The sequence below is a fragment of the Sorex fumeus genome, unplaced genomic scaffold (assembly GCF_029834395.1).
Source record: "Sorex fumeus unplaced genomic scaffold, SorFum_2.1 ptg000051l, whole genome shotgun sequence".
Taxonomy (NCBI): domain Eukaryota; kingdom Metazoa; phylum Chordata; class Mammalia; order Eulipotyphla; family Soricidae; genus Sorex; species Sorex fumeus.
The window spans coordinates 37,935,796-37,961,801 of record NW_026606108.1 but is presented as its reverse complement, the minus strand read 5'-3'; the positions used below and the strand labels follow the sequence as shown (position 1 = coordinate 37,961,801).

General features: G+C 46.3%; 1 protein-coding gene across 2 annotated transcripts in view; it reads right to left on the bottom strand.

Moving 5' to 3' along the window:
* CTNNA1 (catenin alpha 1) overlaps positions 1 to 26,006 on the bottom strand; it is a 297,107-nt gene that overhangs the window by 183,981 nt on the left and 87,120 nt on the right. Inside the window, exon 1 of one of the 2 annotated variants that reach the window (XM_056124866.1) lies at positions 14,899 to 15,018. The exons of the other annotated variant lie outside the window; for it this stretch is intronic. The gene's annotated coding sequence lies outside the window, so the exon portion shown is untranslated. Of the gene's footprint in view, positions 1 to 14,898; positions 15,019 to 26,006 lie in introns of those variants that run through there. 2 annotated transcript variants of the gene reach the window in all.

The window sequence follows — 26,006 nt, the reverse complement described above, 5'->3', positions numbered from 1 at the left end:
CTCCACCACCAAGGTATAGAATAACTTAAAGAATTTTTTTCTAAGGAATGGGGAGCTTGGACAGGGGTGGGGTGGTTGGGGGTGTCACAAATCGTTCTCAGGACTTACTCCAGGCTGTGTTCAGGGACCATTCCTGGTGGTGCTCAAGAGACAATACACAATGACAGGGATCAAACTGGGGTTGGCTGTGTGCAACACATCTTTGGCCCCATAAATCAATTTACTTTTATAACAGCATGTACATAACATCACAAAGTTATGTTCAAAGTAGTACTAGTTTCAAGAGTTAACTGGGGGGTGGGGAGTGAGGGCAGACTGTTAGACCATCCAAGCAGGATCAGGGCTCAGGAATCAATCCTGTGATGGCTCAGGGAGGGCTTACATAGTACCTGCATTCAGAATCATGTTGACTGCATTCGAGATAAGTGCCATACCTGCTGTACACTCCAGCCCTAAAGAGCTAATTTGACACTAATTTATGACTAAAGTTCTAGTAATCAAATCACTGTGGTGCAGGCTAAAGACAAAAAGAGAGTCCAGGGACATAAGGAGAGTCCAGGGATAGCTCAAGGGGCTAGAGTGCATGCTTGGCATCCAAGGGGCTCAGGCAAAGGATGTACCAGCACCAGTACCAACATTGAGCTGGGACTAGCTCAGAGCATCACTGGGTATGGCACAAAACCAGGAAAAACAAACTAAAAAACAAATTTTCACATATACAATGTAATGTTTTAAACAAAAGGATCAAATCATTCCATAAGCAAAGGACAATCTTTCAACAAATGGTGCTGGCAAATTGAATAGCCACCCCATGTAGCCCAAAAACCCAAAAAAAACAAAATAAATAAAACATGGGTGCCATCCCCAGGTGTTCATGGACAACTAAACAGATAAATAAATGTTTATAAATAAGTGGTATTATTTAAGTGAATTCTGGCATATGCCACACCAAAGATGAACCTTGAAAACCTAATGCCAGGTAAAATTAGCCAGTCACAAAGACAAATACTGTTAATCAGACTTATGAGATACCTAGTGCAGGTACTTTCTACTTTGTCTCTTACTGTGGGGAATAGGGAGCAGATGAAAATTTCAATTTTGCAAGATGAAAAATGATAAAGATGGGGGGGTCGCCCCTGCGCGACCACCCAGGCATCCAGTCTCCGCCTGTGTTGCTCCGTGCCTCAGTTTCCCCCTCTTAAAAAGGCCAGTAGCGGGTAGAGGGCCTGTGTCCTTGTTTCTGACCTCATGGTGGAGTTGGATGTAAAAAATGGAATTAAAGTCTCCCATCTGGGGCCAGAGCGACATCACATTGCCCTGCATGCGGCGGACATCACATTGCCCTGCACGGGTTCGCTCCGGGGCACCCCATTTGGGCCTCCCCAAATACTGCAAGAGGTTGATCCCCGCACGCAGAGCCCGGAGGAAGCCCTGAGCGCCGCTGCGTCTGGCTCGAAAATTAAAAAATAAACAGATTCAAAAAAGGATAAAGATGGATACAGGTGATAGCTGCTCACAAGATTATGAATGGATTGAAAACCATTGAAATACACATTTAAAAATAGTTAAGACTGAGACTAGAGATATAGGACAGTGGGTAAGGTGCTTTCTTTGCAGTCACCTGGAATTCAATCTCCAGTATTGTATGGTTCCCCAAGCACTGCCAGGTGCCAGGTGTAAACCAGCCCCCCCCCCCCCCCGCAACCACCACCACCACCCACATACAAGCCGTCATAATTTTTATGCATGTTTTACAATTTAAAAAATAATGATTAAAAAAGGAAGTTCTGGGCAGGAGAGGCAGTCCCACAGATAGAGAACTTGTCTTGCACACTGCTGACCCAGACTCAGTTCCCAGCACCCTATATGGTCCTCTAAACCCATGAAATGTGATCCTGAGCAGAGTCAGAAGTAAACCTGAGCACAACCAGATCACCCCCACCCCAACATCCAAAAAAAAGGTGGGGCGAATATGAGAGATAGTACAGCAGATAAGGAACTTGCCTTGCACATGGCTGACCCAGGTTCAATCACCAACATCCCATATGGTCCCCCAAGCACCACCAGAAGTGATTCCTGAGTGCAGAGTCAGGAATAACCCTTGAGCATTGCTGAGTGTGTCCCAAAAGAAAAAGGTAGCGCATATCCTGCCTGAGCCCACATGCTGCTTGTGCTGATGCGGTCGTGATCGGGCACCTGTGTCGCCTGCATCTCCCCTCTTGGAGATGTGTACTCTCATGCTTCCATATCTAATGCTGTGGGGGAGGGGGGAGGGAGGAGGGGAGATCTCTCCCCTTTGGAGAAGCCCATGTTTTCTCCTGAGCATGTTACTCTATCTCTCACTTTTCCTCTCTCCTTCCCTTCCAAAAAGCTCCAATAAAATGTCTTACTTCAAAAAGAAAAAGGTAAAGAAGTTTGACTGCAATGTAACATGCATGAGTCTTGAAAACATGCTAAGTAAAATAACCTAGACAGGGTCGGAGCAATAGCACAGTGGGCAGGGCATTCGCCTTGCACATGGCAGACCCAGGTTCGAACCCTGGCATACCATAAGTCCCCCTCAAACACCGCCAGGAGTAATTGCCGAGTGTAGAGCCAGGAGTAAACCCTGACCACTGTCAGATGTCACCCAAAAGGCAAAAAATAAATAAATAAACAAACACTAAAGAACAAATATCGCAAGAAAGAGAGGGACAGACATAGAAAAATTACATTCATCTGGGGAACATAAAGAAACAAAATAGGAGACTAACACCCAAGAATAGCCGAGATAAGTACCAGGAGGTTTACTCCATGGCTTGGAGGCCAGCCACACACACTAGGGGAAAAGGCAGCTCAGATAGAGAAGGGAGCACCAAATAAAGGGTGTTGGGAGGATCCTCCCAGGATGGGAGAAGCATGCTGAAAGTAGACTATAGACCGAACATGCCACTCAATGCCTCTTTTGCAAACCACAGCACTCAAAAGGAGAGAACAAAAGGGAATGCGCTGCCACAGAGGCAGGGTGGGACTGGGGAAGTGGGGAGGGGGAGTACTTGGATCCGTGGTGGTGGAAAATGGGCACTGGTGGAGGGATGGGTACTTGATCATTGTATAACTGAAACCCAAGCACAAAAATTTGTAAGTCTACAACTGTACCTCATGGTGTTTCACTAATAAAATTTTTTTTAAAAAGACACTCTCAAAAATAAAACAATGAAAATGAACCCTGGAAAAAAAAAAGAACAAATATCATAGTTCCACTTATATGTACCTAGAATAGACAAACTCAAAGAAAAATCAAAGGTTACTGCAATTAAGGGAAGAGAATGAGGAGTCGTTATTTAATGGACAGAGTTCCTGATCTTAGAAAAGTTCTGGATATTAATCTTATGATAATTTTTACACAAATTAATGTACTTAATACCACTGAATTGTATACTTATAAATTACTAAAATGCAAGTTTTATGGTATTTAAATTTTACCCAAAAAATTTTGCAAGTGGGCCAGAGCTACAATACAACAGGCAGGAAATTTGCCTTGCATATGACCAACAGGGTTCAATCCCCAGCATCCCATATGGTTCCCTGAGTCCTGCCAGGAGTAGTGCAGAACCAGGAGTAACCCCTGAACATTGCTAGGTATAAACAAAAAGCCAAAAAAAAACAAGAAAGAAAATTTTACAAGTAAAAGCCTTCCCCCCTCTCAAGAATTCCACTTTCAAAAAAGTAATATATGATAATCAAAAATGAACAAAATGGAGTCAGAATGATAGTACAGTGGGTACGATGGTTGCCTTGCATACAGCCAACCAGGGTTTGATCCCCAGCACCACGTTATGGTTCCCCAAGCACTGACAGGAGTGATCCCTGAGCACAGAGCCAGGAGTAAGTCCTAAGTATTGCCAGGTGTAGCCCAAATAAAATATAAAACAAAATGATGGGCAAAAGGGAAGCTATAGGCACTCCATTATGGGTCACCTACTTCCTAATTTATCTTCCTTTATGGGGTTTTCTCTCCTTTCTCTATGTCCTCCTCCCCATTTCCAAAGTAAAATGATTTACCTTTATACCTGAATTTACTAAAAAATTTTAGTAAATTTGATCAAACCAAAACAGCTCTGAAAGCTAATTAAATGTCCAGCAGATTGATTAAATAAACTATGCAATGAAATGAAAGGGGTTGTTAACATGCTTTACTTGCACTGTACAATTACCAATCACATTTCCTCAACTCTAAAATATATACTTTTTGAAGTTTATAGGAGGGGATAGTGCTCCCAACCAGTGTGAGGGGGCCACTCATTATAGCAGATCAGCTTCCAAGGATTTTCCAAGGATGCAGTGCTGCTCAGGTCTTGTGGTGCCGGAACCACCCCCCAATGCCATCCTGGAAATGTTTCCGGAAGCCGTGTGGTGCTGGAGATTGAACCTGGGCGAGTCATAATCCCACCACGCTGACCCATACTTCATATTTTTATGTTTCTAAAACTTGGCTGTGTCTTACAATTGACACATTTCCTGCGCAAGAGGGAAAGGATGTAGTATTTTTCTTTTCTTAGTGGGTGAGGCTGGGCCATATCCAGCAGTACCCGGGTTACTCCTGATTCTGTACTCAGGTCTTACTCCTGGCTATACTTAGGGGACCATGTGTGGTGCCAGGGATCAAACTGGAGTTGATCACATGCAAGGCAAGCACCTTCAACCCTTGGACTATCTCCAGCTCTTATTTCTTGTCTTAGTGCTACTAAAATAAAGACTAATCTTATAACACAAAAAATTCTGTGATATACAAATTTTTTTTTGTACATTACAAAAGAGCAAAGGAGCGAGCCAGAGACAGAACAATTAAGCCATTTGCCTTTCATGCAGCAGACCCTAGGTTCAATACCAGGCACCACAAATGGTCTGGGAGCAGCCCCTGAGCAAAGACCCAAAATAAATAAAACAAAAGAGCACATAAAATACAATCTTAGGGATTGGGATGGGAGGTACAGGGTGAATTCTGAGTCACACTAGGAGGTACTCTAAGGCTATTCCTGACTATGTGCTCAAGAGTGACCTCTGGCGGTGTTTGAGGGACCATATGTACTGCCAAGGTTAGCACAGGTAGGTCATCTGATTGTATCTTATCTTAGGATAACTCTCCTGCCCAAACAAAATCTTTAATAAAAGTTATACATAACCAATATACATGACCAGAAAAAAAAAGGACTGGAGAATATACATTAAACACTGCCCATAAATTTTAGAAACTGAGGTTTTATTTTTGCTTGGGTTTGATTTGGAGGCCACACCTCATAAAGCCCCAGGGCTTGGTGTTCTGGCTTTGTGTTCAAAGGACTTAGGGCATGATGTAGCTAGGATTGAACCCAGGTCTCCTGCATGCAAAGCATGCACTCAATATGTTGAGTTAGCTCTTCTGTCCAGAAACTAAGACTTCTAGGATTCGGGAACCTTTTCTCTGCCAATGGCCACTTAGATGTTAATAACATCATTCCCAGGCCGTATACAAAGGCAGACAGTTGTTGGCAGCTTACAAAAAGCACACATGCCTATATATCTAGTTATATACCAGTATCAGACTACTGATTTCATGGGGCCTTTTATGGCTTAGTGGCCATACCTGTTTTTTAAAATAACCCCGGGGGCTTTTCAAGGCATGTTCAATGAACACTATCTCACCTGCTTATCTCTGTTTTTTCTGCTTGTTTATTTCCACTGTGAAGAAGCCTTGTTCTCTCTAGTTTCAACAAAAACTATCTTGCTTCACAAAAACACCTTGGGGCAGGAGACAGTACTGCCCTAGCAACCCACATAGTCACCCAAGCACCTAGGAGTTATCCCCAGCAGAGAGACAGGAATCAGACCTAAGTACAGGAGTGGCCTAAACAAGCCAGATGTGATCCAAAAACTAAAACTAAAAATAAAAATTTTAAAACTTCATTTAGGGGACCAGGAAGTTAGTTCAAAGGACTACAGTCAAAGGCATAGGTTCACTCCCTAGCTCTGCAAAGTGTGCAGAGCACTGCTCTTATGGTATTCATGATGGAGTATATGTCCCAAAAGCATGAGGAAGCCCTGAGTTTAAAAGAAAAGCAAGTCCCAGATCAGAATGATAGTACAATGAGTAGGCCACTTGCCTTACACATGGTAACCTGGGTTCAATTCCTTGGTACCTGCAGTGGTCCCCCGAGCCCACTGGGAGTAATCCTTGAGCAGAGCCAAAAGTCAACCCTTAGGACTATTGGGTGCGGTCCAAAAAAAAAAAAAAAAAAAAGAGGGGTAGAGCTATAGTGCTATAGTACAACACCTAGGGCACTTGTTTTGCATTAGACCAACCCAGGTTTGATCTCTGGCATCCCATATGGTCTCTGAACACTGCCAGGAGTGATTCCCAAGTACAGAGCCAGGTATAACTCCTGAGCACCACCAGGTGTGGCCCAAAAATACAAAAAACACAAAAAAAGTAAAGAAAAGTAAAAAAAAAAGTAAAGCAGGTCCTCCAAAAACACCCCAATTGCATGAAAAAATGTAAAAGGTGATTATGATTAAGTAAATGTAATTATGGGTGGAAGTTTCATTTAAAATAAACTTTATTAATAAGACCCAGTAACGTCTCCATTGGAGACTTTGTTGTTATTGTGTCTGACATATCGAATACGCCACGGGGAGCTTGCCAGGCTCTGCCGTGCGGGCGAGATACTCTCGGTAGCTTGCCAGGCTCTCCGAGAGGGGCGGAGGAATCGAACTCGGGTCGGCCATGTTGGCTGCGTGCAAGGCAAACGTCCTACCACTGTGCTATGGCTCTAGAGAAGGCCTTTCTTCATTCCTATCAACCTTGCACAATCCTAAATATAGCATAAGAATATTTACTATAGCTAATTCAATATTTACTGAGTAATACCTGGTATGGCTAACAAATCAGTTATCACAGGAGATAGAAAGATACAAAATAATTGTTCTCCACCTCCCAAAATAATTTATGGTCTATTCTAGCACTTTTATGGATGGTAAATCAGCATCTTAATACAATTAGTAATTAACTAGTTCACTGGTTTTACTCTTAAAACAATCCACTTAATATGGATAAAAAACATGTCCTGTCCAGCATTCCATAATTGAAAGAATAAATTAGCATTTTATCACATTAAGAGATTAAAATTAGTATCCTTTATAATAAATGTTATTCATTAGACAGATGACAAAGTTCAAACTTGGGACATATAAGATTAAAATCTCTTAAATGTTATCATAATTCATCAGATAAGAGACAGATAATCAATGACAAATTAATAGTAGCCAGAAATATTAACAGCTTAACTATTAAGAATTTTAAAAAATTAAATTTTTTGAAGATTTTAGGGGCAAAAGAGATAGCTCAAAGGAATGTCCTTCAAACCCAGGAAAGCCCAGGGTTGGAGCAATAATATAGCAGGGTGCTAACCCAAAAACGAATGGAAATTATCTTAAATGCTACAACTGGAGGCAACTTTGAAGGAATAAGTAAAACAAAAATAAATAAGTGGAGAAGGGGGAACACGGGGCCAGAAAATTATCTCAACAAGCTGAGCACATGCTCTAATTGCAGGAGACCAGGGTCTTATAGGAGTCATCCCACCTCAGCTCCCCCTGACAAAACACAGCTGGAAATAGAACCCATCACCAGCAAATGTGACCAAGAAACCAAAATAGTATGTAAAATCACCTTCAGCTATGGTTAACAATGTCTCAATGGAAAAAGTATCCTAAACAAAAATAGCTCAGAGCCAGGAATAAGCCCAAGTAAGCACAGCCTGGTGTGGCCCCCAAACAAACAAACAAGACCTAGAAAAGGAGAGGCCCTTTTACATATTTTCTGGACCACTTAGAATATAAGGGGTTGTTCCTGTGTCCAAGAGCATGTGGACCTATAGGAAAGCTGATATTGTAGATATAAAGGAATGGACACAGATCAAAAAGGAAAGCCCCACAAATGTTACCATGGCAAGACTGAAAGTCTACAATATTACCCAGCATGCAGCTGGCACTGTGTAACAAACAAGGGCAAGAGTCTTGCCAACAGAATCAATGTTAGTATTAAGCATATTAAAGCACTCTAACAGGAAAGATACTTCTACCTATGAAAATGATCTTTTTTAAAAAAAAAAAAGGGGGGGAGGAACCAAAGAGAAAGGTACTTTGGTTCACAGCTGAAGCACCAGCCTCTGCGGTGGAAGGAGCAAACTATGGGAACCAAGAAAACAGCCTGAGCAGCTGGAACCTATTTCCATCGCATGAGAGGTGTTTTTAAAAACTAAAAATCTCTGGTCTATTTAAAGACCTCGCATATGTGGGGTCCATGGTACCACACACATCAAAATTAAATTTTAAATAATAAAGGCTTAGATTTCACTTCTGAGAAATTCGGGGGAGGGGGGGTGGCGGAGGGCGGGACCAGGGAGTCCTAGGTAAACTGTTACCAAACAACATGAAAGACACAACCAAAGACCATGCACAGGATACCCAAAGAGCACTGAGACCAAATACTGAGAAAACCCAGAGGCAGTGACATCTAATAAGTGTTTTAGAAAATTAATTTGTGGTATGATGAGAAAAAAGGAAATCCAGCAGAGAAAAAATAAGAAAAAGGCAACCAAATAAACAATAGAGAACTACTAATAGCTAACAGACCCAGGAGCAGGGATCCTCTGCCTGCTTCCCCAAGTCTCCAGCAGCCACCTAGGGGGTCACACCCAGAAGCCACTCCCTGCCAGAGCCAGATAATCTCATCGGCAACCCTCCAGAACTCGCCACTGCTTCTTTGGGGGGGTGCATAAAACGAGGCTCCCATAACCATGCCACCCGACTCTGCGCCAGTCTGTTTTCACTCAGGGCGCCCCAGAGTGGGGTGGGTGAGAGCCCTCCCTGCCCCAAGGAACCCAGCCCCAAGAGCCAACCTCCACTACCCAACCATTACTGGCGCCCGCTGTAGTAAATCAATGAACAACAGGATGACAGTGATACAGTGATACTAATAACTTCAACAATTCAAACACAAGAAAATAATATGGAAGGGAAACAGAAGAAAGAAATTTGTGTAAAATAAAACCAAATGAGGGCAGGAGTGAAAGTTACAGGGATAAGGCGCTTGGCTTGCAGGGAGCAGCCAGGGTTCTATCGACAGTACCACATATGGTTTCCAAGCCCTCCAGGAGTGATCTCTGAGCACAGGGACAGGAATATGCACAATACTGAGCACATCCAGATGGAGATTAAAAAAAAAAAAAATCATCCCTGGCTAGGTACTGGGTGGAAAGAAAATAAAAGACAGCTCTTAAACACTTTGCTTTTGTTTAACCAAAACACTTCGCTATTCAAGGACCTCTGTAATCTGACTTTTAATCTCATCCAGCATGGTGCAATACCCCCTTGAACATTTTTTTCCTCCTTCAATAACCATCAAATTTGTACTCCAAGCCAAGTACCAAGTCAAAGGCTAAATCCAAAATAGTCCTTTCAAATTGCTCACAGGCTTTTTGTCTAGAAAAAAAGGCAAACAGGGACAGCAATAAGGTACAGCACAATGTAGAACACCAGCAGTGGGGATAAAAAAAAAAAGAAAGAAAGAAAAAGAAAAGTTACCTTAAGGATAAGAGAAGGGACCACTAAGACAATGATGGTTGGGGGGTATGGTGCCGCAAGCAGATCAATCTGCACCAGTGACGCGAGTGCATCAGCAGTCTGATGGCACCGTCAGACTTTCAGATACCCCAAAACTGCTGCTGACCTTTGGCCAGACCCCAAAAATTTGGGGCAAAGTTTGCCAAGAAAGTAAACAGCCAAAAGTTAGGTATGTGGGAGACACACCCACAAACCACCTCCGGCTCAGCTGTATAATTGGAGGTATGGCCTCTCTGGTTCCTGATCAAAATGCTTAACTGCCATGATCCCAGAGACTCAGAAACGAATCTCGGAACCCAAAGGCTTTTGGTAGAAATGTGTCCTGTTCTTGCAGTAGGTTACAGGCGCTGGACCACTCCAGGTGGGAATAGGTTTCGTGCCTTGGCCTGTTCCCCCTGGCGGCCTGGTGACCCCCATCCTCCAGAGGCCACTGGACAGTCAGATTTGAGCCTGCAGTGACGAGACCCACGGGGCCTCAACAGATAGGGGTGGAACCGGTCCTTTCCTCCCCCTCCCAACAAGACCTCGAGTTGCCACCTACAAATGGCCTCTCTGGCTCCTGATCAAGCTGATTAACGTCCATGATCCCAGAGACTCAGAAACAAATCTCGAAACCCAGCGGCTTTTGGTAGAAATGCATCTGGACCCCATACAAGGTGGCCACTGCCTCAGAGCTTATAGGCCCCCACGAGCAGCTCTCCAGCATGGCTATGGCTCCAGAGGCAAAAGGACTTAAATCAGAGCCAAGCAGCTTGCGGCAGAAAAGTGAATGGAACGTGCTACGGTGCCATGCCTCCCAGGGAGGGAAAGGGTGTTGCTCACTTCCGCCTTTTTCCCACCTGGCAGCAAGGTAGCCACCACCTCAGAGCTTATTGGAAAGCCAGGTATGAGCCGGCAGTGACGGGGCAACTGCAGTCTCATGGGATGGGGGGCGGAACCAGCTCGTCCTTCACATCCTACCAAGGTCACAAGTTGCCCCCACGAGTGGCTCTCCAGCACAGCCATAACACCAGATGCACAGAAACCAATCTCGTAATTATCTGGCTCCTTGCAGAAATCCAAAATCATTATATGACATTATATGATTCTCATACCAGCTATAGAAAACAAGTATTTAACAATGCCTTTTCAGCAATTCTGATTGTTGGGGAGGAATTCTAAACAATAATGGTGCATCTTTTGTCGAAATAATGAATGTAATCAATGTAGAGAAGAGTTAAGTAGAAATCATCTGCCTCACAGGCACTGGGAGGGTTGGGAGGAGGGGTATATTGGGGTTCTTAGTGGTGAAAAATGAGTACTGGTGAAGGGAAAGGTGTTTGATCATTTTATGACCGAGACAAACCTGAAAGCTTAGTAACTTTTCCCACAGTGATTCAATAAATAAATATAAGAAGAAAAAAATAAAATTATGAAGAAAAAAGTAAGGTGGAGTTCATACCCAATTCAATCAGCTAATCAGTGGCTGAATAAATAATAGTACTCCTACAAAGAAAGAAATTTAAAAAAAAAGACAATGATGGTTGGAAATGACCACTCTGAATTAAAACTGAGCACTGAAAGTAGGTAAAGGGATATATGATAATCTCTATTAGTTCCTCTATTGCAAACCACAAAGCCCAGGAGGAAAGAGAGTGTAAGTGAGATACAGAGAAAAAAAAGAAAGAAAAGTGTCTGCCAAAGAGGCAGACAAGGAAGAGATTGGTGGGAGAAATGTACTACTGGTGGTGGGAAATGTACACTGATGAAGGGACTGGTGTTGGAATATTATAAGATTAAAACTCAATCATGAACAACTCTAACTATCTCCCCGTGATTCAATTTTTTAAAAAATGTTAAGTCAAAGGACGAAGAACTCATCATGTAAGCGATGGATAAAATGGGAATGGGAGAGACACACCACTGAAAAAACAGCATTCACAAATAACTCACAATGTCAAATCTATATATAATTTTTATTTCTCAAAAATACAGCTCCCTTCACCTCCACCAACTTCCTAGCTCAACCCCCATTCACTTTTACACTAATATGAACTTTCTTCCTAATATTAGCATTTTGTTTGTTGGGGGGTGGGGTTGGGGGGGTTGTTTTGTTTTGCAATACCAGAGAATGGACCTAGAAATGCAGGCACTTCAGCCCAGGGGTGACTTTTTTGTTATTGTTGTTGTTGTTGGATGTAGACCCAGAGTGCTGATACCCAGTTAATACTTGAGCTGAACCTAGGGCTTTCATATGCAAACCATGTTTTTCAATCCATCTTCCAAACTGGAGCAATAAGATAGCAGGTCGGGAGCTTGCCTTGCACATAGATGAGGGAGCCCCAGAACCCGATTCTGAACCACAAACCCCACTAGGAGTGATCCCTGAGCACAGAGCCAGAAGTCAGTCCAGAGCACCAACAGGTGTGGCCAAAAAACTTAATAAAAATAAATTGGAAATCAGATCCAGTTCCCTACAATGGTTTCTCTGGCTATTTCACAAGAGTCTTCCTTCCCACCCTGGTGGTAACTAAAGCTATCTATATATCTCCTCTTAGGTCAATAAACACAGAAGTCAATAAACTCCTTTCTCACAACCACCTTCAGGTCAGAACATGAACCACTATCATCACCCCTTCCAGAGTCTGATTTTCATGTGGTACACAATTTGTTGTTTTTTCAAAGAAATTCTAAGACCAAACCAGTTGCTGCAGATAATCTAGTATCTAATTTAGTTCTCCAGAGAAGCATGCCATTTTGGCACAGAGCAATTTAGAAGCCCTTACTGTCAAACATGGGTCAAATACATAGGTGAACACGGATCACATTAAGATATCTGCACTTAAATATTAAAGCTTGGGAGGAAGAGGGTTGCTGGTGATAGCTCAGAATTGATACAGCATTCATTTTAAAGATACTAGGCCAGGAGTTGGATCCCCAGAACTGCTCCATACATGAGCACCAAAACCAAAGGTGCAGTCACTCTGCCCATCACTACAATAATGACTAACATGGGGAGAAATAAACTAGTTCAATCTAAAATATATAGTTCAGGGGTCTGGAGCAATAGTACAGTGGGCAGGGCATTTGCCTTGACCGTGTCCAACCCAGGTTTGAGTCCCAGCATCCTATTCAGTCCCCTGAGCACCGCCAGGAGTAATTCCTGAGTACAGAGCCAGGAGTAACCCCCGAGCATGGCCAGGTGTGAGCCAAAAAGCAAAAAAAATAAATAAAATATATAGTTCAGCGGGCCTGGAGCAATAGTACAGTGGGTAAGTTGCTTGTCTTGCAAGCAGCTGACTCGGAGCTGGATCCTCAGCACCCCATATGTTCTCCCAAGCCTGCTAGGAGTGATCCCTAAAAGTAGAGCCAGGTGTGCCCCCCAAAAAGTTCAATCTAAAGTTTAAAAATAAAAATAAAGGTATGCACTTTGGCACACAAGTTTGATAACAGTGAGATAACAAAGTAGTGATTCCTGCAAAGGAAGGCAAGGACACCTCTTCTCACCCTCAGTCACTACGGAGTGAGATGTGACAGAGTGGGAGAGAGGGGCATGCCTGCCACATAGTGTGGAGAGGGTCAAGGTAAGTTGTCAGGAACCTTCAATTTGAGTCAAGCAAGTGGAAGGGTGGGTGGAAGACTGAGAAGGGTGAAAAGTATAAGGGAAACCTTATATCACAAGTCTATATCACAATCCCACAAACTCTTCTCATGTTTCATCCGCTCAAGAAAGCCATTCCAGGGCTATCCAAACAAAAGGTACCAGCCCTCTCACCACTTCTTCCCAAGTATTTAGTGTTTGCTTTTTTCTTTTTGGAGGTCAGGGGGTTGTTCGGGGGCCACACCGAACCTCAGCTTACTCCTGCTGGGACTAGAGCATCATATGGGGCGCAAGGCAAGTGCCCTACCTGCTGTAGGATCTTTCTACCTACCCCCTCAAGTGTCTTTCATAGTTAATGTTACATAAGACTGACACACTAGCTTCTCAGTATTGCTGATCCTGTGGGCAGGGCACTACACTGGGGGGTGTGCCTTCCCTGGTAACCCTGCCCTCCCAGAGCCTCAGACCTTTCTCAATCACTCGTGAGCCCTTTAAGAAAGTGAATTTTTGTAAAGTTTTAATTGAAGTCAAGAAGTCAACTGGGCAGAGAATCTAAAAAGTTCTCCCCTTTTCCCTCTAGCAAACCAAAATAATCCAGTTAGCTCGACTTTCCAATTTCTATCTTCTTCAAGTGGCCTGCATCTGTAGAGTCGTTAATAAAAACGAAAGAAAAAAGAAAACACTGCTTAACAAAACAAGTCTCTCATCCAAAACCCTATCCCGTAGCAATAGAAAATGATGCCATCATTTCCTTCAATGTCCATAAACTATGAAAAGCCCTTCATTTATCAGAGAACACGGTTGGCTCTTTCCGAAACTATTGAAATTCTGTACAAGACCAACCCCGCCTCTCCCCCACCACCCGCCAAAAAAAAAAAAAAAAGTCCCGAATCCGGCGGAGGGCTTGCGGGGCTGGGGTGGGGGGTCCGGCAGGGCCTGGGGCCAACAGCCGCCCGCATTACCAGGAAGCCATGGCCGCCCGCCTCGGCCGGGCATTCGGCGAACTACAGTCCCAACAAGTGCTTCTCCCCCCCAAAACGCACGCTCCAAGGAGCATCCACAACCTAAAAGAAAACGAAGAAACGCTTGGCGCGTCACCAAGCCCTCAAACAAGGTAGACAGACGGACGAAACGACGCGGCGCGAGGAGCGCGAGCCGCGGCCGGTGCGCACGGGCGGGGCCCCCGCACCTTCCCGGCCGCGGCGCTTCCCGACTTTCACCTCGGCTCGGCTCGGCTCGGGACGGCGCGCGGGCGGCGGCGGGGAGGGGGAGGGGCGCGGCGGCCGAGACCACCGCCCCGCGAGCCCGCGCGTCCCCCCAGCCCGGCCGGGACGGGAGCGCGCGGCGAGGCCACGCCAACAAAGTTTAGGAGTCGCGAGAAACTTTCTGAGTGGAAACGCGGCAGGCGCGCCGCGGCTCCCTCCCGCCGCCCCTCAAGTCCCAGAGCGCCGGGGAAGCGCCGGGCCCCCCCCACACACACCGGGGCTGGGCCCAGCACAGGGGCCCCCTCCGAGGACGCGGGCCGGACGCCTCCTCCCCGCCCGCCCGGAGCGCCCCCGAGTCGGGTGGGGTCGCGGAGGGCAGAACGGCCCGCCCGGCGCTCGCGAACAGGCCCGGGCCAGCCCGGCCGGAGAAGCCCCTCCGCGGGGCCGAGGCCCGCGCCCGCCCCGAGTTACCTGCGGCGAGCGGGGCGAGCGCAGGAGTGCCAAGAGCCGAAGTCAACGGCCGCCGCTTTGTCTCCCTCCAGGCCGGCTCCGAGGAGGAAATGGGCCGCCCGGCGCCCCCGCCCCCGGCCCGCCCCCCGCCCGCGGCCCCCGCCCAGCGGCCCCGGCCCCGGCCCCGCCCGCCCTTCCCGGCACCTCCCTCCGGCGCGCTCTTCCCGGCGCCTCCCGCCGCCGCCCCGCCCCGCCTTCCGGGCTAGAGCGCTGGGAAGCGCCCGGGACACTCAGACAGGCCGGCCACGCAAGGACTTCTCTGACGGATCCCTCAGCTCAAAGTTACTTCGTGGGGGCACGCGAGCGCTCACACACACACACGCACACACACGCTCGAGGAAGGGCAACAAGGAGGAGCACTGAGTCCCGGGAACAGCCTGCCCGCGGGGGAGGGCAGGTGAGTCACTGCTCCCCGCACAGGTGAGTCTCAGGGCGCGGCTCGCGCGGGCCCCGCCCCCGGCTGCTGCCCCAGTGCCCGGGCGCGGCAGCGCGGAGACCTGGGCGCCCTCATCGGAGAAGGGCCGTGGGTGTTCCCCAGTAAACGGCCAAGCGCTCCGCCCGCGGCCCCTGGTTTTACTGGAGAAGAAACTGACGCCTCACCCGGTCCTCACCTGCGCCTGAGTGGGACCAAAATCCGACTCTCAGGATCTCCTGCCGTGAGGTGGAAGAGCTAGAAGCCACCTAAGCTGTCCCCTGATGGAGGACAAGAGGCCATCCCAGCAGCAGTCACCTGCTCCTCAGACTCACCACACACACACACACACACACACACACACACACACACACAGGCTCCTCCGAAGACTGATTCCCCCCCCCCACACACACACACGAGACTGATCTCCCCCCTCCCCCACTCACACAGATTTGAAGGTCTTACTTAGATCTTTATCCCTCTGGTCACAGGGGAAAGTTTATTCCTACTCTAACTTATCTTCCCGGTGAATAATTTAAAAAAAAAAACTACAGCACAAAAAGCAATCATATATTCATTGTCAGCCTGCTGTAGGAACCCTAATACCCTAATGATTTCCCCCACACCCTTCCCCCATCACTTGATGAACAAGGTTTCTTTCAGTATTAAAACAAATAATAGGAGATGATACCTCCTGCAGCAGGGTGCTAAAGTATGCTGCCTCTTTAGGGCTCCTCTTGACTACTCACATTTCCCTCTGTCGCTGAAAAGAGAAACTCCCTGGAGACAACAGCAACTAAGGAAATGGAATAGAAATAATAAAATGGAGCAAGGAGGCAGGGGCCAGAGAGACAGCACAGGAGTTGAAGGCACTTGCCTTGCGTCCGGACCCACCACGTTTGACTCTGGCACCACATATGGTTCCCCCATCAAGAATTATGCCCTGAGCACTGCTGGGTGTGACCAAAAGGCAATAAAAAGGGAGGAAGAAGCAGCCCTCAGCACTGCTGGAATTAGTACCCATGTAAAAGAGGTCCCAGAGAAGCATAAAACCTGTGAGAATCCCAGATTCCCCAGAACCACACCACATTCTTGAGTGTGACCCCAGTGGCTCTCCTGTTTGAGATCCAGGAACGCACAACAAAGTGTACTCTTCAGTGCCCCACACCCAGGCATCTGCAGGCACCGAAAGTAAAAGTATGAGGGCAGCACAAACCAGTCTCTATGACCCCTGGTCATACTAACAGAGGGAAGGAAGGAGGAAAATTAAAATAAAAGAGCATCAGAGGGACCAGAGTGATAGTACAGCAAGGAGGGCATTTGCCTTACAAGACCCAGGTTTGATCTCTGGCATCCCATATGGTCCCCCAAGCACCGCTAGGAGTGATTCCTGAGTGCAGAACCAGGAGTAAGCCCTTACCATTGCTGGGTGTGACCCAAAAAGCCAAAAACAAAAAAAAAAAAATCAGAGAACTCTGTTCTACCATGAAGAACACAGCAAGATTCTGAGCCAGGAAGGGAGCTCTCACTGAATCACCACCATCTGGGACCTTTGTCTTAGACCTTCCAACCTCCAGAATATTGAGAAATTTCTGTTGTTTAAAAGCTACTCAAGGCTGGAGAGAGAGTTCAATGAAGTGCATGCTTAGCATCCAAAGATCTAGGTTCCATTCTTGGCACCTTATATGGTCCTCCACGCACCAATACAATCAAACCCTAGGTACCACTGAATGTGGCCCAAAACCAAAAAATAAATAAACGTAATGCTGCTCAATCTGTATTGTGCATGACAGTCCAAATGGGTTCCAAAATTAAAAGGTAAAAAAAGGCCCTCCCGTTGATCGTCGATTTGCTCGAGCGGGCCCAGTAACGTCTCCATTGGAGACTTTGTTGTTACTGTGTCTGGCATATCGAATACTCTCGGTAGCTTGCCGGGCTCTCCGAGAGGGGCGGAGGAATCGAACTCGGGTCGGCCATGTTGGCCGCTTGTAGGGCAAACGCCCTACCGCATGCAAAGTTTATTTTGGAAAAAGAGGGGCACCAGCGAGAGAACTCAGAAGACTAGATTGGAGGTGCATGCTTCAGGTTTGATCTCTGGCACCCCATGAGTGTAGACTATTCTCCCCAAACAAAGAAAAGTCAGGTGACAAAAGAACATGTCAACAGAACCCCGAGACAGCAGAGGGTAAAGGTACATGCCTTGTATCCTGCTGAGCTGTCACATTCCCAATATTACATATGGTCCCCTGATCACTGCACTGGGGTCACTCCAGAGCAGAGTCAGGAATAGCCCCTGAGCAGTGCTAGCTATGCCCCAACAACAAAAAGAGAGAATGTGTAGGGAGACTTGCTTAGGTCCCATAACTTAAGAAAGATAGTTCCCTCCAAGCAATCCAGAGGGTTTACTAGAGAACATTTAGCATTTACTGTTTCCCAGGCACATGTGCCAAGTCAAAGGCACTAAAAGTTGACTTGATTCCCTGTTCTCCCATAAATTAAAAATGTAGTAGATGAGACAGGAAGAGACAGATCTTTTTAACAGAAAAACTACTAAAGAGCATGTTCCTTGCAAAGACTAGGGTTAAATTCCCTACACTGCATGGCCCCCTACAATAATAAGACAATCAAATTGGAAATGTCAAATGAGGATAGGGAACAGCTAACATGGATCAGAGGGAAAATAACCTAGTGTGGGGTTCAGTGACTGAGAAGAGACTCCAATCAGACTTTAGCACTCAGCTCTCCACTAAAACTGCTTTAATCAAGTTCCTGACGTCTTCCAAGAAGCCAAATGCAGTGGTCAGTCTCTGTCCACAGTGATTTGTATCGTCAGCAGTGCAGGCTTGCTTTCTTTCTTAAACACTGTATTTGCTGGACCTGCAAGTCACTAAGAAAATCACCTGCTTTTCTTTCAACTTTCATGGCCTCAGCTTCTTAGACTCTTTATGATTCCTTCCAAATCCTCTCAACCTCTAAATGTTATTGCAGCAATTCTCAAAGTGCAGTCTGAGGACTCCTGAGACCTTTTGGGGAATTGCAAGGTAAAAACTATTTTCATAATAATACTAAGATATCATTTGCCTTTTTTCACTCTCATTCTCTCATGGATCACAGTAGAATGTTCCACAGCTACATGATATTATGATATGGCATCACACAGAATGCAGAAGCAGATATGAGAATTCACTTATCTTTTATTAAGCCTGATATTAAAGAGACTTGCAAAAATGCACCCCAAAGACATTTATTTCCAAAATTTTGCTTTTTAAAATTTGATACATTTTCTTTAAAAATGTTTTCTAAGCCCAGAAATTTAATTCAGCGGTAGAGTACTTAGCTTGCATGTGTGTGGCCCTGGGTTCAATCCCCACCACCACACACTCAGAAAAATTATTTATGGGGCCTGGAAGAAGATATAGTGGCTTAAAGGTCTGGATCGCAAGTATGAAGATGTGCCTCATTTTCAGGGCCACTGCATGCACCTCAGTGATATGGCCACAAGATACATGTAACACAGTAAACAGAGATATAAGCTAAATAGATGCTCAAAGCTTTTTAAATTGGGTGTTGTATATCAAAGCCTCGTTTGTACAAAGCATGTACTCTACCACTATGCTACATTTTCAGCCCGTCAGGAAATTTGATCATTGATCACTTGACATCCGGTTATCATTAATTTGCTTGAGCGGGCACCAGTAACATCTCCATCCGTCCCTGTCGTGTGCTTGTGTAGCCCAATGGCGTCTGCTCCCTACAGGAACACGAAGAGCCTCAAACCGTTTGTTCAGGGTCATGACGAAGAAGTCTGACCATCTTGTAGATGGGCAGCCACACGTTCTTTTGACATCTTATGGAATCCAGTTGGTAACGGCTCTAGTCCAGTGGTTGTCTTCAAATCGCATTATGTATCCAACCCATCTGATTTTTGATGCCTTGGCAAACGAGACACTGTCCCTGATTCTCAATCATCAATGAAGGTTGGAACTCAGGATTCCTTCTCTCACTTGAGAAAAGTGTGATACTCGAAGCACAGCTCTTTCGATTCTTCTTTGGGTGACATGAATAGCGTTCTTATCCTGTTTTCGTAGGGCCCAGGTCTCTGAGGCATATGTTAGTGCAGGGATAATGGTGGAGTCAAAGAGATGTGCGTGGAACTGGAGGTTCTTTGTCCTCTTAGCTATTTCTCCGATGCTCTTGAAGATGTTCCACGGTGTTCTCTTCCTCCTGAGCAGCTCAGGTGCCAGGTCGTTCATCATGTTGAGTTCTCGACCTAGGTACACATAACTGCTGCATTCGGAGATGTTCATTCCATTGCGTCAGGAACTAGTCCATTTTTCATGAACATTGTCTTTACGAGATTCAGCGGCAGTCCGACCTTTCCACACTCACAGTCGAAGTCGACCAGCATTCCTGCCACTTGGCTAATTTAATTCAGGAAATTTAAGAGTATAAAAGGATGGATGGGGGTATGGTGCTGCCAGCAGGTCAATCTTTACCTGTGAGGCAAGTGCATCAGCAGACTTATCGTGCCTTCAGACTTCCAGATACCCCAATATTGCTGCTGTGCCTTTGGCCAGACCCAAAAAACTTGGGGCAAAATTTACCCAAGAAAGTAAATGGCCAAAAGTTAGGTATGTGGGAGACACACCCACAAACCATCTTCTGCTCAGCTATATAATTGGAGGCATGGCCTCTGGTTCCTGATTGAACTGCTTAACAGCAATGATCCCAGAGACTCAGAAACAAATCTCAAAACCCAACTGCTTTTGGAAGAAATGCATCCAGTTCCTGCAGTAGGTTACAGACGCTGGGCCACCCCAGATGGGAATAGGTTTCATGCCTTGGCCTGTTCCTCTTGGCGGCCCAGTGTCTGCCATCCTCCAGAGGCCACTGGACAGTCAGGTTTGGGCCCACAGTGATGAGACACATGGGGCCTCACGGGATGGGGGTGGATCCAGCCCTTTCCTCCCCATCCCAACAAGACCCCAACTCGCTGCCCACGAACAGCCTCTGTGGCTCCTGATCAAGCTGCTTAATGGCCATGATCCCAGAGACTTAGAAACAAATCTTGAAACCCAGCGGCTTTTGGCAGAAATGTGTCTGGAGCCCGCAGTAGGATACTGTTGCCAGGCTACCCCAGGGGAGAAAGGGTGCTGTCCCTCCACCTGCTCCCCCTTGGTGGCTCAGTGGCCACCATCCACCAGAGGCCATTAAACAGTCAGGTCTGAGTTCGCAGTGACAAGACACTCGGGATCTCACGAAATGGGTGTGGAGCCGGCCCTTTCCACCCCACCCCCATGAGACCCCCGAGTCGCTGCCCATGAACGGCCTCTCTGGTTCCTGATCAAGCCGTTTAATGGCCATGATCCCAGAGACTCAGAAACAAATCTCGGAACCTGCTTTTGGCAGAAATGTGTCCAGTCCCTGCAGTAGGTTACTGGCACTGGGCCACCCCAGATGGGAATAGGTTTTGTGCCTTGGCCTGTTCCCCCTGGTGGCCCAGTGGCTGCCATCCTCCAGAGGCCACTGGACAGTCAGGTTTGGGCCCATAGTGATGAGACACGCAGGGCCTCATGGGATGGGAGTGGAGTCGGCCCTTTCCTCCCCATCCCAACAAGACCCCGAGTTGCCACCCATGAATGGCCTCTCTGGCTCCTGATCAAGCTGCATAATGGCCATGATCCCAGAGACTTAGAAACAAATCTTGAAACCCAGCGGCTTTTGGCAGAAATGTGTCTGGAGCCCGCAGTAGGATACTGTTGCCAGGCTACCCCAGGGGAGAAAGGGTGCTGTCCCTCCACCTGCTCCCCCTTGGTGGCTCAGTGGCCACCATCCACCAGAGGCCATTAAACAGTCAGGTCTGAGTTCGCAGTGACAAGACACTCGGGATCTCACGAAATGGGTGTGGAGCCGGCCCTTTCCACCCCACCCCCATGAGACCCCCGAGTCGCTGCCCATGAACGGCCTCTCTGGTTCCTGATCAAGCCGTTTAATGGCCATGATCCCAGAGACTCAGAAACAAATCTCGGAACCTGCTTTTGGCAGAAATGTGTCCAGTCCCTGCAGTAGGTTACTGGCACTGGGCCACCCCAGATGGGAATAGGTTTTGTGCCTTGGCCTGTTCCCCCTGGTGGCCCAGTGGCTGCCATCCTCCAGAGGCCACTGGACAGTCAGGTTTGGGCCCATAGTGATGAGACACGCAGGGCCTCATGGGATGGGAGTGGAGTCGGCCCTTTCCTCCCCATCCCAACAAGACCCCGAGTTGCCACCCATGAATGGCCTCTCTGGCTCCTGATCAAGCTGCATAATGGCCATGATCCCAGAGACTCAGAAACAAATCTTGAAACCCAGCGGCTTTTGGCAGAAATGCGTCTGGACCATGCAGTGGGTTACTGTCGCCAGGCCACCCCAGAGGGGAAAGGGTGCTGTCCCTCCATCTTCTCCCCCTTGGCGGCTCAGTGGCCACCATCCACCAGAGGCCATTGGACAGTCAGGTTTGGGCCCGCAGTGATGAGACACGTGGGGCCTCATGGGATGGGGGTGGAGCCGGCCCTTTCCTCCCCACCCCAAGGAGACCCTTGAGTCATGAACAGCCTTTCTGGTTCCTGATCAAGCTGCTTAATGGCCATGATTCAAGAGACTCAGGAACAAATCTCGGAACCCAGCAGGTTTTGGCAGAAATCTCTCCAGATTTAATTGTTAAAATTTCGGAATTTCAAAAGATCTGAGTGTTGGGGTAAAATCCCAAATAATAATAGTGGGTCTGGTGTCAAAATATTGAATGTAATCAAAGTAGAGAGAGAGTAATGTGGAAATCATCTGCCCCACAGGTAGGGGGAGGGTGTAGGATGTGGGTATACTGGGACTTTTGGGGGTGGAGAATGGGCACTGGTGAAGGTATGGGTGTTTCATTGTATGACCAAGACTTAAACCCAAAAGCTTTGTAATTGCTCTCACGGTGATTCAATAAATTAAATTATAAAAATGAAAAAAAGTGTAAGGTGGAGTTCATACCCAATTCAATCAGCTAATCAGTGACTGAATAAATAGCAGTACTCCTACATTAAAAAAAAAAAGATGGATAAGTTTAAGGTCTGCTATTCAAGTGTCCCAGGCCTCCATAGCTGGTCCTCTTTCTTTCATGAAATCAACCATGGGTGATCTCATTCAGTCTTCTGGCTTTCAACTCGAGGTTTATATGAACCTGAACCTTTGACCTAAAATATCGGCGGGAATCAGGGGTTATGAAATGGAGTGGAGTTAATTTTGGCTCCTGGTGATGCTTAGGGACTATTCCTGACTCTGTGCTCAGGAGTGATCCACAGTGCTCAGTGATGTAATGCTGGCGATCAAAACCGGCTGGCCATGTGCAAGGCAATCACTAACCTTCATACTATCTCTCCAGTCCTGCCCTAAAATTTTTTTTAATTTATTTATTTGGGAGTATTTGGACCACACCAAGTGTTGCTCAGGGTTTGCTCCTGGCTCTGCACTTAGGAATCACTACTGGCTGTGCTTGGGGACCAAATGGAAATCCAGAGATCAAACCCAGGTCAGCCACATGCAAAGCAACCACTATCTTGCTGTACTCTTCTCCATCCCCCACTGCCCTGAATTTTTAAACCTTGATTTCCGGTTTCTACTTGGACCTACGGTTTGACCCCACATATCTCAAAATGTGACAGTTTTTCCACACCTGAGTTCCTGAAACTACCATTGTCTTTGTTTCATTAAATAGTAATGTCATTTTTTGTTTATTTGGCTTTCTGGGTCAAACCAGCAGTGCTCAAGAGTGATCTGCACTCAGGAATTATTCCTAGTTGTGCTTGGGGGACCATATGGGATACCGAAAATCTAACCTATGTCAGCTGTGCAAGGCACTGTACTCTCACTCCAACTTCCAGAAATGCTATCCTTATAGTTGTTTAGGCCCAAAACTTTGGAGTCATCATCCTTAAGTATTTCCTTTACCTCATCCATTTCAGAACTCATTCCCCAGTCGCTCCTGTGTCTCTACCTTCAAAATGTGTCTCTGCACAACCAATTTTTTTACCATCTCCACTAGAACCAGCCAGTCAAGTCACCATCATCACATAACTTGAATTTCAAAGAAGTCTCCTAACTGGTCTCCCTATTTCAGACTTTGCCTCCCTCTGTCTAGTTTCAGCTGGAGTAAGCCTGTTAAAATAGACATGTGAACATGTCACTTCTGCCTGGCCCCAAGCCCTCCATGGCTTCTCTGTTAGTGTGGAAACTAAGGTCCTTATAAGGGCGGCCAGCACTCACCTGCCCCCACAGAGAGCTCCTACACACTGACCTTCTTGCTATTCCACCAGGCAGGCTCTAGCCTTGAGGCCTTAGCTTCTGGCCTTGAATGCCTCCCTCAAATAGCTGCCTGACTCACTCACCTCCTCCAGGTCTTTATTCAGCTGTCACCTTCCCAGTGAAGCTTCTTCTCTGGAAACCCCACCTGAAATTGCTCCCCCTATCCCCAACATTCCAACGCTCCTTTCTAGGTTTATTTTTCTTCTTAATGTGTATCACCTGACATTGAAGTCATATGTGTGTGTGTGTGTGTGTGTGTGTGTGTGTGTGTGTGTTTCTTACCAACTTCCCTGTTTTCCTCCCTTTAGATTGAAGCCACAAGACAGCTAGAACTTTCGTCTATTTGGTTCAGCATCTTGTCCCTAAGATAGTATCTGACCCTTAGCAGGTTCCCCCAATATTAGTTAAATGAATAAAAAGATAATAAGTGGGGATCTAGAAAAGAGACTGGACAAGGTCAGCTGGGAGAAAAAGGAATAAATTTGAAGGCGCTGATTCCCATCCAAGAAAAATTCTGTTCTTAGGGGGCTGGTGAAGCTGGCAGAGGCCAAATTGGAGAGAGTTTTGTAAAACTGAGCTTTTACAAATCTAAAATCTGAGGTGGGGGTGGTATGGGAAATGGAGGGCGAGGGCAAAAAAGAATGTTAAAGAGACAATATAATAATATGTCAATGTTTTAAAATTCACTTTGCAGAAAAGCAAATTGTAGAGCAATTCACATAATATCCCACTTATGTTTAAACAATATAAACATGTTCCTTTTAAGTTTTTTTTTCTCATAGCAGCTGAAACATTTTAAGTATATCAAGTGTTCAAAACCTATCTCATGACACACAACAGAAGCCAAAGCGATAGTACAGTGGTAAGACATGTGCCTTACATGCAGCAGACCCAGGTTTGATCCCTGGTATCTTATATGATCCCCCTAAGCATTACAGAGCCAGGAGTAAGCCCTGAGCATCACCTGGTGTGGTCTTAAAACTAAAACAACAACAACAAAACCTAAAGAAACACAAATCAATAATGTTACAATGTCATAAGAACAAAAAGATGAAAAATCACAGGGCTGGAGCAATTATAGGGTGCATGCCTTGCACACAACTAACCGGGGTTTAATCCTGGCACCCCAGATGACCTCCCAAACTCAAGAATGATCCCTGTACTAACAGCAGGGAGGGCATTTGTCTTGCATATGGCCATCTCAGGTTGGATCCCTCACATCCCATGCGGTCTCCAGAGCCTGCCAGGAGGAATTCCTGATTGCAAAGCTAAACCTCTAAGCATTGTTGGGCGTGTCCCAAAATGAACAAATGAACAAACAAACAAAGAACAATCAGAACCAGAGAGTTGTCTCAAAGGGCTAGTACACAGGCCTTACATGCAAACATGGTCTCCTGAGAACCACCGGGTAGGGCTGCTCCACTCCACCCCACAAAAAACAAAAACATAAACAGCTGTCAGTGATAGTTTCAGAGATTGTCTACATTGGGATGACTTCTTTATTACGTATCTATCATGTTGCAGTTCACAAAGCACTCTCCTAAAAGCTATCTCATTTGAACCATTGCACACCTTCAAGGAAGATAGAAAACCAAATGAAGGGCCAGAGAGCACAATGGGTAGAGTGCATCCCTTGGATAGAGCTCATCTGAGTTCAATTCCTTGCATCTCTTTGGTCCCCCTGAGCCCTGCCAGGAATGATCCCTGAGCACTGCTGGGGTGACCCCAAAACCAAGACAAACAAAGTGAAAAATCCAAGACCAATGAGAATTGGGTAGAGGTTGCTCTGAAAATCCCACTTTCTTTTTTTGCAGGCAGTGCCAGGGATCAAACCCAAGACTCATGTGTGCAAGTCATGTGTTCTATCATTGAATCGTATCTCCAGCCCCTGCCTTGGCAGCTTTGTCATGAAAGATTGGAAAATCTTTAGTCCTTAGTGTGAGCATGCAATAATGAGCACCCTCTTTCCCATTAAAGTCTCAGAAAGAAACTTGAGGGATGTTGGTCTGAGGAAAGCCAACAAAAAGGATGAGATTTGGATGAGCGTGAGTACATTACAGTGTCCAAGGTGGCAGATTCCCGCTGCCCAGCTGGACTTTCGATTTATTTTCAGATGGATGGGGCAAAGCAGGAAGGCCCTGCCCACCCAGTCAGCTTTGTCTCTTAGTTTACGTAATCTCGGTGCTTTCCTCATTCCTGGGTGAGTCAGTCCCTCTGAACTCTTGCTGTGTGTTAGAATTACCTGAAGAGCTTTTTGAAACACACAAGAATGAAACCACTCCCAGGGGCACAGATTCATCATTCCCTGCATAGGGACTACACAGTTTTATCA